We start from the raw sequence: 13,642 nt of genomic DNA on the forward strand, positions 1-13,642 counted from the left end.
CAAGGTCCTCTCCTCCCATTGATCACCTGGATTGCCATCCTCTGCTATATGCATGCTGCTGGAGCCATGAGTCCCCTTGTGTGTACTCTTTGGATAGGGTTTTAGTCCATGGGAGCTCTGAAGGTACTAGTTAGTTCATATTGTTGTTCCTCCTAAGGGGCTGCAAACCCTTCAGCTCCTTGGGTCCTTTCTCTAGCTCCTTCATTGGGGACCCTGTATTCAGCCCAATGGATGGCTGTGAGCCTTTGTTTCTATATTAGTCAGGTACTGTCAAAGCCTCTCAGGAGAGAGCTATCTCAGCCTCCTGTCACCCAACACTTGCTGGCATCCACAATAATGTCTGGATTTGATAATTGAATATAGGAAGGATTCCCAGTTGGAGCAGTCTCTGAATTGTCCTTCCTTTATTCTTTGCTCCATAGTTAGCCTCTATAACTCCTTCCATGGGTATTTTGTTCCCCCTTTTAAGAAGGAACTAAGTATCCTCACTTTGGTCTTCCTTATTCTTGAGTATCTTATGGTTTGTGGTTTGTACTTTGTGTATTCCTATCTTCTAGGTTAATATCCACTTATCAGAGAATGTATACCATGTGTGTTCTTTTGGGATTGGGTTACTTCACTCAGGATGATATTTTCCAGGTCCATCCACTTCCCCAAGAATTTCATAACTTCATTGTTTTTAATAGCTGAGTAGTACTCCATTGTGTAGATTTACCATATTTTCTGTATCCATTCCTCTGTTGAGGGACATCTGTGTTGTTTCCATTTCCTGGCTATTATAAATACTGCTGCTATGAATACAGTGGTGCATGTGTCCTTATTGCATGTTGGAGCATCTTCTGGGTATATTCCCAGGAGTGGTATAGCTGGGTTCGCAGGTAGTACTATGTCCAATTTCCACAGGAACCACCAAACTGATTTCCAGAGTGATTGTACCAGCTTGCAGTTCCACCAGCAATGAAGGACTGTTCCTCTTTCTCAAAAACCTCGCCACCATCTGCTCTCACCTTAGCTTTTTATATTAGCCATTCTGACTGGTGTGAGGTAGAATCTCAGGGTTTTTTGGATTTGAATTTCCCTGATGATTAAGGATGTTGAACATTTCTTTAGGTGTTTCTCAGACATTTTTGAGAATTCTTTGTTTAGCTCTGTACCCCATTTTTAATAGGGTAATTTGTTTTTCTGAAGTCTAACTTCTTGAGTTGTTTGTGTATATTGAGTATTAGCCCTCTATCAGATATAGGATTGGTACAGATCTTTTCCCTATTTGTTGGTTGCCATTTTGTCCTATTTATACTGTCTTTTGCCTTATAGAAGCTTTGTATATTTATGAAGTCCCATTTGTCGATTCTTGATCTTAGAGCATAAGTTATTGGTGTTCTGTTCAGGAAATTTTCCCCTGTGCCTATGTGCTCAAGGCTCTTCCCCATTCTCTTTTCTATTAGTTTGAGTGTATCTGGTTTTATGTGGAGGTCCTTGATCCACATGGACTTGAACATTATATAAGGAGCTAGAAATGGATCAATTAGCATCCTTCTACATGCTAACTGCTGGTTGAGCCAGCACCATTTGTTGAAAATGCTGTCTTTTTTCCACTGGATGGTTTTAGCTCCTTTGTCAAAGATCAAGTGGCCATGGGTTTGTAGGTTCATTGCTGAGTCTTCAATTCTATTCCATTGATCTACCTGCCTGAGGTGTACCAATACCATGCAGTTTTTATCACAATTGCTTTGTAGTACAGCTTAAGGTCTGGGATGGTGATTCCACCAGAGGATCCTTTACTGTTGAGAATAGTTTTGGCTATCCTGAGTTTTTTGTTATTCCAGATAAATTTTCAAATTGTTCTTTTTAAGTCTGTGAAGAATTGAATTGGAATTTTGATGGGGATTTATTGAATCTGTAGATTGCTTTTGGCAAGATGGCCATTTTACTATAATAATCCTGTCAATCCATGAGTATGGGACATCTTTCCATTTTCTGAGATCTTCTTCAATTTCCTTCTTCAGAAACTTGACGTTTTTGTCAAACATATCTTTTACTTGCTTAGTCAGAGTAACACCAATGTATTTTATATTATTTGTGACTATTGTGAAGAGTGTTGTTTCCCTAATTTCTTTCTCTGCCTGTTTATCCTTTTGTGTAGTGGAAGGCCATTGATTTTCTTGAGATAATTTTATATCCAGCTATTTTGCTGAAGTTGTTTATGAGGTTTAGGAGCTCTTTGGTGGAATTTTTGGGGTCACTTAAATATACTATCATATCATCAGCAAATAGTGATAATTTGACTTCTTTCTTTCCAATTTGTATCCTTTGATCTCCTTTTTTTGTCTAATTGTTCTGGCTAGGACTTCAAGTACAATATTGAATAGGTAGGGAGAGAGTGGGCAGCTTTGTCTAGTCCCTGATTTTAGTGGGATTGCTTCAATTTTCTCTCCATTTAGTTTGATGTTGGCTACTGGTTTGCTATACATTGCTATTACTATGTTTAAGTATGGGCATTGAATTCCTGATCTGTCCAAGACTTTTATCATACAAGAGTGTTGGATTTTCTGAAATGCTTTCTCAGCATCTAATGAGATGATCATATGATTTTTTCTTTGAGTTTGTTTATATATTGAATTAAATTGATGGATTTCTGAATATTGAGCCATCCCTGAATCCCTGGGATGAAGCCTACTTGATCATGATGGATGATTATTTTGATGTGTTCTTGGTTTCAGTTTGCAAGAATTGTATTGAGTATTTTTGCATTGATATTCAGAAGGGAAATTGGTCTGAAGTTTTCTTTCTTAAGTTTTTGTGTAGTTTAGGTATAAGAGTAATTGTGGCTTCATAGAACGAATTGGGTAGAGTACCTTCTGTTTCTATTTTGTGGCATAGCTTGAGGAGTATTGGTGTTAGGTCTTTGCCTGATCAAACTCTGCATTAAACCCATCTGGTCCTGGGATTTTTTTTTTTTTTTTTTGGTTGCGAGACTATTAAGGACTGTTTCTATTTCATGAGAAGATATGGGACAGTTTAGATAGTTGATCTGGTCTTGATTTTACTTTGGTACCTAGTATCTGTCTAGAAAATTGTCCATGTCATCCCAGTTTTCCAGTTTTGTTGAGTATAGGCTTTTGTAGTAGGTTCTCATGATTTTCTGGATTTCCTCAGTGTCTGTTGTTATGTCTCCCTTTTCATTTCTGATCTTGTTAATTATGATAATATCTTCACTCTCTTCTATACCTATTATAGTTTTGGTCTTCTCATTGTATCCTGGATATCCTGGATGTTTTGGGTTAGGGGCTTTTTGCATTTTGTGTTTTCTTTGACTGTTGTGTCAATGTTTTCTATGGTGTCTTCTGCCCCTGAGATTCTCTCTTCTATCTCTTGTATTCTGTTGATGATGCTTGCATCTATGGTACCTGCTTTCTTACCTAGGGTTTCTAACTCCAGAGTTGTCTCACTTTCTGATTTCTTAATTGTTTCTACTTCCATTTTTAGGTTCTGAATGGTTTTGTTCAGTTCATTCACCTGTTTGATTGTGCTTTGCTGTAATGCTTTAAGGGATTTTCATGCTTCCTCTTAAGGACATCTACTTGTTTAGTTACGTTCTCCTGTAATTCTTTAAGGGATTTTTGTATTTCCTTTTTAAGGGCTTGAACCTGATTACCTTGTTGTCCTGTATTTCTTTAAGGGAGTTATTCATGCTCTTCTTAAATTCTTCTATCACCATCATGAGACATGATTTTAAATCCATTCTTGCTTTTCTGGTGTTTTGGGATATACAGCATTTTCTGTGGTGGGAATACTAAGTTCTCATGAAACCATGCAGTCTTAGTTCGTATTGGTAAGATTCTTGCATTTGCCTTTCCCCATCTGTTGATCTCTGGTGTTAGATGTTCTTGCTATCTATGGCTGAAGCTTGTTCCTCCTGTGGGTCTGTAAGCCTGTGTCAGCACTTCTGGGAGATCAGCTCTCCTCAGGTTAGAACTGAGTCTCTGGGTTGGAACACTCCCCGAAGGCAAGCTCACTGCTTGTGGGGAAGGGGCAGAGAGAGATGAAAATCTGCAGAACCTTCTCCTAGTTGGACAAGGAGGTAGAAAGGATCCTGTGCTGGATTCTCTGCTGCTTCTGAGGCCTGTGCCTCCTGACTGCTCTGCCTCCTCCTAAGTGTAGATGGAGGTATAAGGAAAGTGCTTTACCCTGTCAATTTACCAGTGGCCATGTTGGCTGGGACCCTTGCATTTCCACTTAAATTTCATTTTCATGTAGACACACACTATATCCAGTGATGGTTGTTCTTCATCACCCAGGTAACACTCTTCATTCTGTGAATCTGAAAAGCTGGTAAATGTATCAATATAGAATATTTTTTAAAGAAACCAAGGCAATACCCTGTATTTACTTATGTTTCAAGATTATCCTACCAATGGGACAAGACTAAAAAACTTTTGAAATTCTGTTATTTACTAGAACATTTCTAAATTACACTATCTTTTGGTCTTCTTGTTGTACTTCTCCTGTTCCTTCTTGTCATCATACTCCTCCTGATATAAGTCTACATTGTAAACCACACATTAGTCTATGGTTTGAGGGACATGCCCAGTATCCACCTGGCATTTCTAAATTCTTGAGAATTATATGGTGTTAGAAAAATGTGTAGTACCATCCAATAATTTCAAGAAATTGAAACTTTAAGAAGGCTGATCAAGGGAAGAGTCAGACTTTGGATGTCTTTGACTCTATATTTGTTTGACTATTGATAAAGAGTAGGAAGAACATTTCATGGACTTAGCCTAAGTATCACATTTTCACAATTCTTGACATATATTACATGGGAAATGAAAATAGCCTGGAAAAGAGCCAGAAGAAAACATGAGGCCAGGTGAAACAAAGTAGTAAATGGTAACTAAAATACTTTCTTAATATATTCAGTTAGGAAATTCTTTCAGATACATAGCCTCAACACCTATTATAAAGATTAAGAAGCTTGGCGGTGGTGGCGCATGCCTTTAATCCCAGCACTTGGGAGGCAGAAGCAAGGTGGATCTCTGAGATCGAGGCCAGCCTGGTCTACATAGTGAGTTCCAGGACAGCCAAGGCTACAAAGAGAAACCCTGTCTCGAAAAATCAAAAAAAAAAAAAAAACAAACAAAAAAAACAAATAAAGATTAAGAAGAATAATAGTCTTCTCTTTACAAATAAGGCAAACAATATTTGTTAAGTGTATACCTTGCTTGTGGTCACAATAATTAAAAGAACCAAAAGACTACAAATTCCAGTCTTGTTGGTCTATGGAGAGCTTGAGACCACATTAGATCCTTGGTTGAGAAATCCAACTGCAGCAGGTAGGGCAAATGAAGATCAAGGGTGTACCCTGTGTCATTGATTTCCTTTATGCTAAAGAAAGCATGCTCTTACCTAACTAAAGTTAATGAGGTAAGATGTGAGTTAGACAAAGTTTATTTTCTCATTAAGAAAGGGTTATTCTCAATGTTTCCTTGATCCTAGAGATTTAACATCAGTCACATGAACAAAATGGACCGCTCCATGACCATTTCTGCACAATGGAAACCTATAGTTCAGATGTTTACTCTCAAGATAATTTCCCACTAATCTTTTGTAGCCCAGCTAAAGTGGACTTTTCAGAGAAATAAGAATTTACAATTTCCCAAATCATTCAGCATTACCTCCTCTTTCAACATTCTTTCAGCAATAGCATCTGTGATATGAAAAGACATTTCCTGTGGAGATGCAACACACACATCTACTCACCCAGATAGGGTGCCCTAAACACACCACATTCAGACACCACCAAAGACCAACTCAGTGAGTCAATGGATTTTATTGGGGTAACTTAAAGGAATATAGGTAAGGAGTTAGATACAGGAACAGAAATGACTCTATGACAGATTCAACACCCAGGCCAACCCCAGCATGGGTGAGAGTTTACAAAAACCTTTGAACCTTGAGAAGAGCTTTGAGTCATCTTAAAGGTGTGTCCTTCCCTAGATGGTCTAAATAACTTCCAGGCATTTCAGGTTGTTTCAGTTTCTCCCCAGCAGATAGACTCATCTCAAGAGTCATCTTTGCACCTTATCTTGACTGATTCTTCTTTGCACTTTATGACACTCTGAGAAGGGCTCTCAGCTTTCCTTGCTTACTCTGTTAAGGTTCTATCTAGTGAATCTGCTCTGTTTCATGGACTTCCTAGAGCTATTTTGAGATATTTACCTTACTAACTAAAGAGCTTTCCTGAAATGATAAACAGTTTGAATTTGGGGGAAAATTATAACACAACAGCAACATAAACTTATAGAATTTAACTTTTAGAGCCTGATTGTCCAGTCTCTCTTCTAGGCTAAGATTTTCAAAATAAAGAAATGTGTGTCAGCTTTATCTTTATTTTGTGAACTTTATCTTGTGTATCTTTACATAGGGAAAGTGGGGTAAGGGGGTTAATGTTGTGAACTTTATCTTGTGTATCTTTACATAGGGAAAGTGGGGTAAGGGAAATGAAATTATTCTCAACATACTCTTTTCTCTTGATATAAAGATATTATACTGTTAAACCATAGTATAAACTTATTTTTCACTACCAAAAATGTACTATTGTAGTATACATCATTGTCATATTAAAATTGTCCAGAGGCCAAAAGCAAGGGGAAAAGCTTAAATTAAATTTTACAAATATTTAATAGTATGTCTAAAATACTATTTATTATGTTGTAATAATTTAATGTATTCTTATGATAATAAAATAATTATGTAAAATTAGTTGTAAGATAGATTTCACACTTTTTCAAACATTATAAGCCCTTATGCATATTACAAGCACAGCATATCTTAATTTACCAAATTGTTCCTTCTCTTTATATACCTCTTTTGGCTAGAGGATATCAGAGTTGATAACAAAAGCAGCATTAGAAGAAAGGGAATAGGATGAATTGCATATGAAATCTACTTTCTTTACAAATCTTTATTTTCTAAGTATTTAAATGCCTACAAATTACTCTTTTCCTTTTTTAACTATTCTCTTACTCGTTATTAGATATGGAATTTCATTAATGAAATACAATTTACTACACATGATGAAACCAAATTAGAATTTCATTACAATGGAGATATGAAAAGTGGATATTATGATATCCTCAACTGGCACATGGATAACGCTGGAGAAATCACCTTTGTCAAAGTTGGAGAATACAAATTCACAAGTTCAAAATATGAATTTGTTCTTCCAAAGAACTCAACATTATTTTGGAACACTGAGACTTCAAGGGTTAGTTGACCTGACATATTTTTGTTTATATATACAAAGAGAAAAGTATATTTTTTCAGGCACTAAATGAATGCAAAACACCTAGAGCTTTTACCATATTCAAAATCACTTTACTTAATGTAGTATGTGAGGATTTTTGAATTATTGTTTGTCTATTTAGAATGTAAAGAGTCCACGTTATATTAAAATACATGAAAACCTTAATATAATTCAGCAGTACTTTGATATATTGAGAATGTTTCAATGGAAGATAGTAATTTTATTATCTTTGAAATTGAAAGAGATTATATTTTTTCCTAATTTGTACTTTTTATATTTAAATATGTATTTATTTAAACTATTGCTTTTCTTTTGGAGGATTTTTTTACATCCCAACAACATGTCCCTCCATCCTTACCCCCACCCTAACCCCACCTCATTTCTGCCCCACCCATAACCACTCCTCCTTTGTTTCTCTTCAGAAAAGGGCAGGCCTCCAGTGGATATCAACTTAACATGACATATCAAATTGCAGTAAATCTAGGCACCTCCACTTGTGTTAACTCTGCAAAGGCAACTCAGAATGAGGCAAAGGATCCCAAAAGGCAGCAATAGAATCAGGGACAGCACTGATCCATTGTTAGGAGTCCCTCAAAAAGAGCAAGCTACACAACTGTAACATATATGCAGAGGGCACAGGTCAGTCACAAGCAGGCTCCCTAGGTGTTGGTTTAGTCTTCGCTGAGCTCCTATTAACTCAAATTACTCGATTCTGTGGGTTAATGTATTGTCCTTGACCCCTCTGACTCCTCGAATCTTTCCTTTCCCCCTCTTCTGCAGGATTCCCTGAGCTCTACCTAATATTTGCCTTTGGCTTTAGGTCTCTGAACCTGTTTCCATCAGTTGCTGGTTGAAGGCTCTTTAATGAAAGTTTACAGAGGCACTAATCAGCATATAGCAGAATATCCTTATGCATCATTTCATTGACTTTTTTGTTTTCTTTTTTATTGGTTATATTATTTATTTACATTTCAAATGTTATCTCCTTTCCTGGTTTCCCATCCACAACTCCCTTATACCACCCTTTCAGGCCCTGCTTCTAATAGGGTGCTTGCCTACTCACACACCCAAGTATTCCTGCCTCACCACCTTAGTATTCCCTCATGCGGGGATCTTGAGTATCCACAGGATCAAGGGACTCCCCTCCCACTGATGCAAAATAAGAACATCCTCTGCTATATATGCAGCTGCAGCCATGGTTCCCTACATGTGTATTCTTTGATTGGTGGTTTAGCCCCTTGGTGGGTGGGGGTCTGCTAGGTTGATATTGTTCTTCTTCCTATGAGGTTGCAAAAACCTTCAGTTCCTTCAGTACTCCCCCAACTCCTCCTCTGGGGTCCCCATGCTCAGTCCAATGGTTGACTTGGAGCATCCACATCTGTATTGGTCAGCCTCTGGGAGAACCTGCCAGTGGACAGCTATGTCAGGTTCCTGTCAGCAAGTACTTCTTGGCATCAGTAATAGTGTCTGGGTTTTTTGTCTGTGGATGGGATGGATCCCTAGGTGGGGCAGCCTCTGGATGGCTTTTTCCTTCATTCTGTACTCCACTCTTTGTCTCTGCATTGCCTCTAGACAGGAGAAATTCTGGGTTAATTTCTTTGAGTTAGATGGATGGCCACATCCTGAAACCTTCCTCCTCCTCCTCCTCCTCCTCCTCCTCCTCCTCCTCTTCTTCTTCTTCTTCTTCTTCTTCTTCTTCTTCTTCAGCTTTAAATGTTTTTACTTGCTTTTGCTACATAACATTTTAGGAGCAAAATCAAGAGGAAGACCAAATTTGGACAAATTGAACAGACTTTAGCACATCACATGCCTAACTTCTATAGGTTCTCTCTCACCTTTGTTGGGTATTACAACCAATATCATCCCTGTTGGATCCTCGGACCCTTTTATTTTTCTAGCATCTGGGTCTTTGTAGTGGAGACTCCCAGTTAACCATTCCTACTGCTACATACCTCCTTTCAATTTCCTAACCCTCTGTACTTCTCCCTGTCTCTTCCCATACCTGTTCCTGTACCCCTATTCCCTCCTCCTCTCTTTGTTCCATATCCCTCACTCACTCAACAATTCTTGATTATTTTGTTCCCCTTTCTAAGTAGGGCTGAAACATCCACAATTTGGTCTTCCTTCTTTATCTTCATATGATCTGTGAATTGTATCATGGGTATTCTGAGCTTTTTGTATAATGTACAATTATAAGGGAGTACATACCATGTGTGCTCTTTTGTGACTAGGCTACCTCATTCAGGATGTTATTTTCTAGATCAATCCATCTGCCTGCAAATTTCATAGAATCCTTGTTTTTAATAGCTGAGTAGTATTCTATTGTGTAAATGTACCACTGAACAACAATATGAACTAACTAATACCCTCAGAGCTCCCAGGATCTCAAACACCAACCAAGGACTGCACATGGAGGGGTCTGATTTTTCTGGCAGCATGTGTATAGTAGAGGATTGCAATTCGATCATCAATAGGAGGAGAGGACCTCGGCCCTGTAAAAGTTCTGTGCCCCAGTGTAGGGGAATGCCAGGGCCCATAAGTGGGAGAGGGTGGGGTGGCAGGCATGGGGAGGGGGGAGGCAACAGGGGCTTGTTTTTGTTGTTTTTGTTTGTGTCTTTGTTTTTTGGAGGGGAAACTGGGAATGGAGAAATTTGCATGTAAATAAAGAAAATATCTAATAAAAAAATGTATCACATTTTCTGTATCTTTTCCTCTGTTGAGGGACATGTGTGTTGTTTCCAGCTTCTGGCTATTATAAATAAGGCTGCTATGAACATGATAGAGCATGTGTCCTTGTTATATTTTGGAGCATTTTTGAGTATATGCCCAGGAGTGGTATATCTGGGTCTTCAAGTAATATTATGTCCAATTTTCTAAGGTATTGCCAGACTGATTTCTAGAATGGTTGAACCAGCTCTCAATCCTATAAGAAATGGAGGAGTGTTCCTCTTTCTCCACATCTTTACCAGCATCTACTGTCACCTGACTTTTTGATGTAAACCATTCTGAATTGTATGAGATGGATTCCTATGGTTGTTCTGAATTGCCTTTCCCTGATAACTAAGAATGATGAAGATTTGTTTAGGTGCCATTCCAGTTTCCTCAGTTGAGAATCCTATATTTAACTCTGTACTCCAATTTTTAATAGGGTTGTTCGGTTCTTTGGAGTCTAAGAGTTCTTTGTATACATTGGATATTTAGCCCTCTACCAGATGTGTGGTTGGTAAAGATTTTTTCCCAATCTGTAAGTTGGCCTTTTTTCCTATTGACAGCTTCCTTTGCCTTACTGTAGCTTTGCAATTTTATGAGATCCCATTTGTCTATAGTTGGTCTTAGAGCCTGAGCCATTGGTGTTCTGTGTCAATTTGTTCAATTTTCCCCTGTGCCAATATGTTCAAAGCACTTTGCCACTTATTCTTATATTAGATCCAGAGTATCTGGTTTTATGTGGAGGTCCTTGATACTCTTGGACTTGTAGCTATTTTTGTAGCTGTTATAAAGTGTATAATTTCCTGATTTCTTCCTCAGCCCTTTGTTCTTTGTATATAAGAAAGTTAGAGATTTTGTTTGTTAAATATTATCTATCCAGACTTTTTGTATAAGGTGTTTATCAGCTGTAGAAGTCCTCTCATATTATTTTTGTGGTCATATATATATTATCATATCATATGCAAATAATAATACTTTGATTTCTTTGTAATTTGTATTCTCTTGATCTCTTTTAGTTGTATTATTGATCTGGTTAGAACTTCATGTACTATTTTAAATACATATGTACAGTCTTGTCTGGGTTCTCATTTTAGAATTGCTTTGAGTTTCTTCCCATTTAGTTTGATGGTAGGTATCAGTTTGCTCTATGATGACTTTTGTAGTTTAGGTATGTCCCTGTATACCTGATCTCTCCAACACTTTTACCATAAAGGTGTGTTGGACTCTTTCATAGGCCTTTTCAGCATCTAATGAGATGATCATGTTGTTTCTCCTTTCAGTTTGTTTAGATGGTGGATTACATTTGACAGATTTTCACATGTTAAAACATACCTTCATCCCTGGGATGAAGCCTACTTGATCATGGTGAATGATGTATTTGAATGTTCTTGATTTTGTTTTGCAAATACTTCAATGTGTATTTTTGCATAAGTTCATGAAGAATATTGATATATAGTTCTTTGTTGAGTCTTTCATTGATTTTGGTATCAGCATTTCCATTTTCTATTTTGTGAAACAATTTCAGGATTATACATTAGCTCTTGTTTGAAACACAAGTATGATTGTCCCTAAGGTTGATCTTTCTTTCTTACTTCTTAGTTTCTTTTTTCTTTCTTTCTCTCTCTCTCTCTTCCCCCCCCCTCTCTCTCTCTCTCTTTCTCTCTCTCTCCTTCTTTCTTTCTCTCTCTCTTTCCCTCCTAGCCTCCCTTCTTTTTCTTCCTTCCTTCCTTTTATTTTTTCACCAATGGAAAACATTATTGACTGTTTGTATTTTATGATGGTCTATGGATCTATTTAAATTGTTTAATTGGTTTTGACATAAATTTAATAAGTGGTATCTATCAAGAAATTTATGCATTTCTTTTAGATATTCCAATTCAATTGAATACAGATTTTCACTGTATGAAATAAGGATCAATGAATTTACTCATTGTCTCCTATTATGTCCCCCTTTCATTTCTGATTTTGTTTATTTGGATATTCTTTCTCTCTGTCTTATAGTTAGTTAGAATAAAGATTTGCATGTCCTGTATATTTTCTCAAAAAACTAACTCTTTATTTCATTGATTCATTATATTCATCTCTTTGTCTCTCTTTTATTAAATTCAGCCTTCAGATTGATTATTTCTGCCTCCTACTCCTCTTGGTTTTATTTACTTATTTTTGTGCTAGAATTTCATATATGCTGTTAATTTACTAGCATGGCATCTTCATAATTTCATTATCAAGGCACTTTTCCTCTGAGCTTTACTCTTACCACAGCTCTCATTGTGTTTCATTGGTTTTGGGTATATTGTGCATTCTTTTTCATCAAGTTCCTGGAAGTCTTTAATTTCTTTATTTCTCCCTCAACCCAGTGATCATTACATAAAGAGTTGTTCAGCTTCCTTGAAGTATCTGTTGTTTCTATTTTTGTTGAAATCATGTATTAATTCATGGTAGTGTGATAAGATACATGAGGTTATTTCAATATTCTCATACCTTTTGAGATTTGCTTTGTGACAAGTGTATATTCTAATTTTTGAGAATGTTTTATGGTTTTCTTTGAAGAAGCTATATCCTTTTGTGTTTGGATAAAATGTTCTGCAGATATCTGTTAGGGCTATTTGTGTCAGAGCATCTATGAATTCCATTATTTCAGCACTTAGTTTCACTATGGATGACTTATCCATTGATGAGAGTGGGATATTGACAACTCCAACTGTTAATATGTGAGATCCAGCTGTGACCTGGCCTGCAGGTCACGTTATTCGGGGGAATGAGGAGGGTCACAACCTGTGAATAAAGAATGTGCGAGAGAGACGACAGGACTCAAGGAAGCATTGCTTGTCAAGAGCCATTTACTTGGTTGAGGAGAGCATATTTAAAGCAAAAATCTTGGAGGGAGGGGGAGAGGAAGGAGGGAGAAGGAAGTTTACAAGGGGAGGGGGAGAGGAAGGAGGGAGATGGAAAGTTACAAAATCTTCTGGGGTTGAGCTCCGGGGTGACAGCTGGAGAAGAAGTGGATTTCTGTGAATGTTCTTTTTCTCAGGGCCAAGCCGGATCCTTGTGATTGTCAGGCAGGATGTTAATCTCAGGGTTCTCAATTAGTTGGGGCAGGATGTTTCTCTCAGCAATGCAGGGCCAGCTGGGGCAGGTTCAACCAAGTGTCATTTGGTCCCCAACATCTCCCTCTTTTCTGTTTATTTAAGGAGTCGGCCCCTTAAAGGCATCTGGAAGGATCCCGGGAGAGGCTTCTCAAACCTGACCATGGGGGTCACTTAGGGTCTCATGGGGGACCTGAGCCTGGTGGAGGGCAGTGCTCAAGCTTTTACCCGTCTCTGAGTCGACTTCCCCACTTGAAGCCGCCCTGTCTTAGGTGGCCGAGACTTAACGCCAGCTCTGTCACTGACTTATCAGGTCCTGGCCATGGGGAGAAAGCCTGGGTGGGTCAGGATCTTTGCCTTGAGGCCGCCCAGGGGGTGTATATGGGTATTAGGGTGACCCAAGGCGAAACCATGCTCTCCAGTGGCCTTGTTGTGGCGCCCTAGAGGGTGACCATAAGCCCGAGAAGGTAGAAGCACGACCAGCACTTGTTCTTCAGTGTCAAGGCGGTGGTAGTGAACCTGGACGGGTCTGGTGGCTGCA

At 38.1% G+C, this 13,642-nt stretch overlaps 1 pseudogene; it reads left to right on the forward strand.

The window, feature by feature from the left end:
* The window catches only part of LOC116094310, a 61,257-nt pseudogene that overhangs the window by 13,074 nt on the left and 34,541 nt on the right, over positions 1-13,642 (forward strand).

The sequence above is a fragment of the Mastomys coucha genome, unplaced genomic scaffold, assembly GCF_008632895.1.
Source record: "Mastomys coucha isolate ucsf_1 unplaced genomic scaffold, UCSF_Mcou_1 pScaffold16, whole genome shotgun sequence".
NCBI classification, from domain to species: Eukaryota; Metazoa; Chordata; class Mammalia; order Rodentia; family Muridae; genus Mastomys; species Mastomys coucha.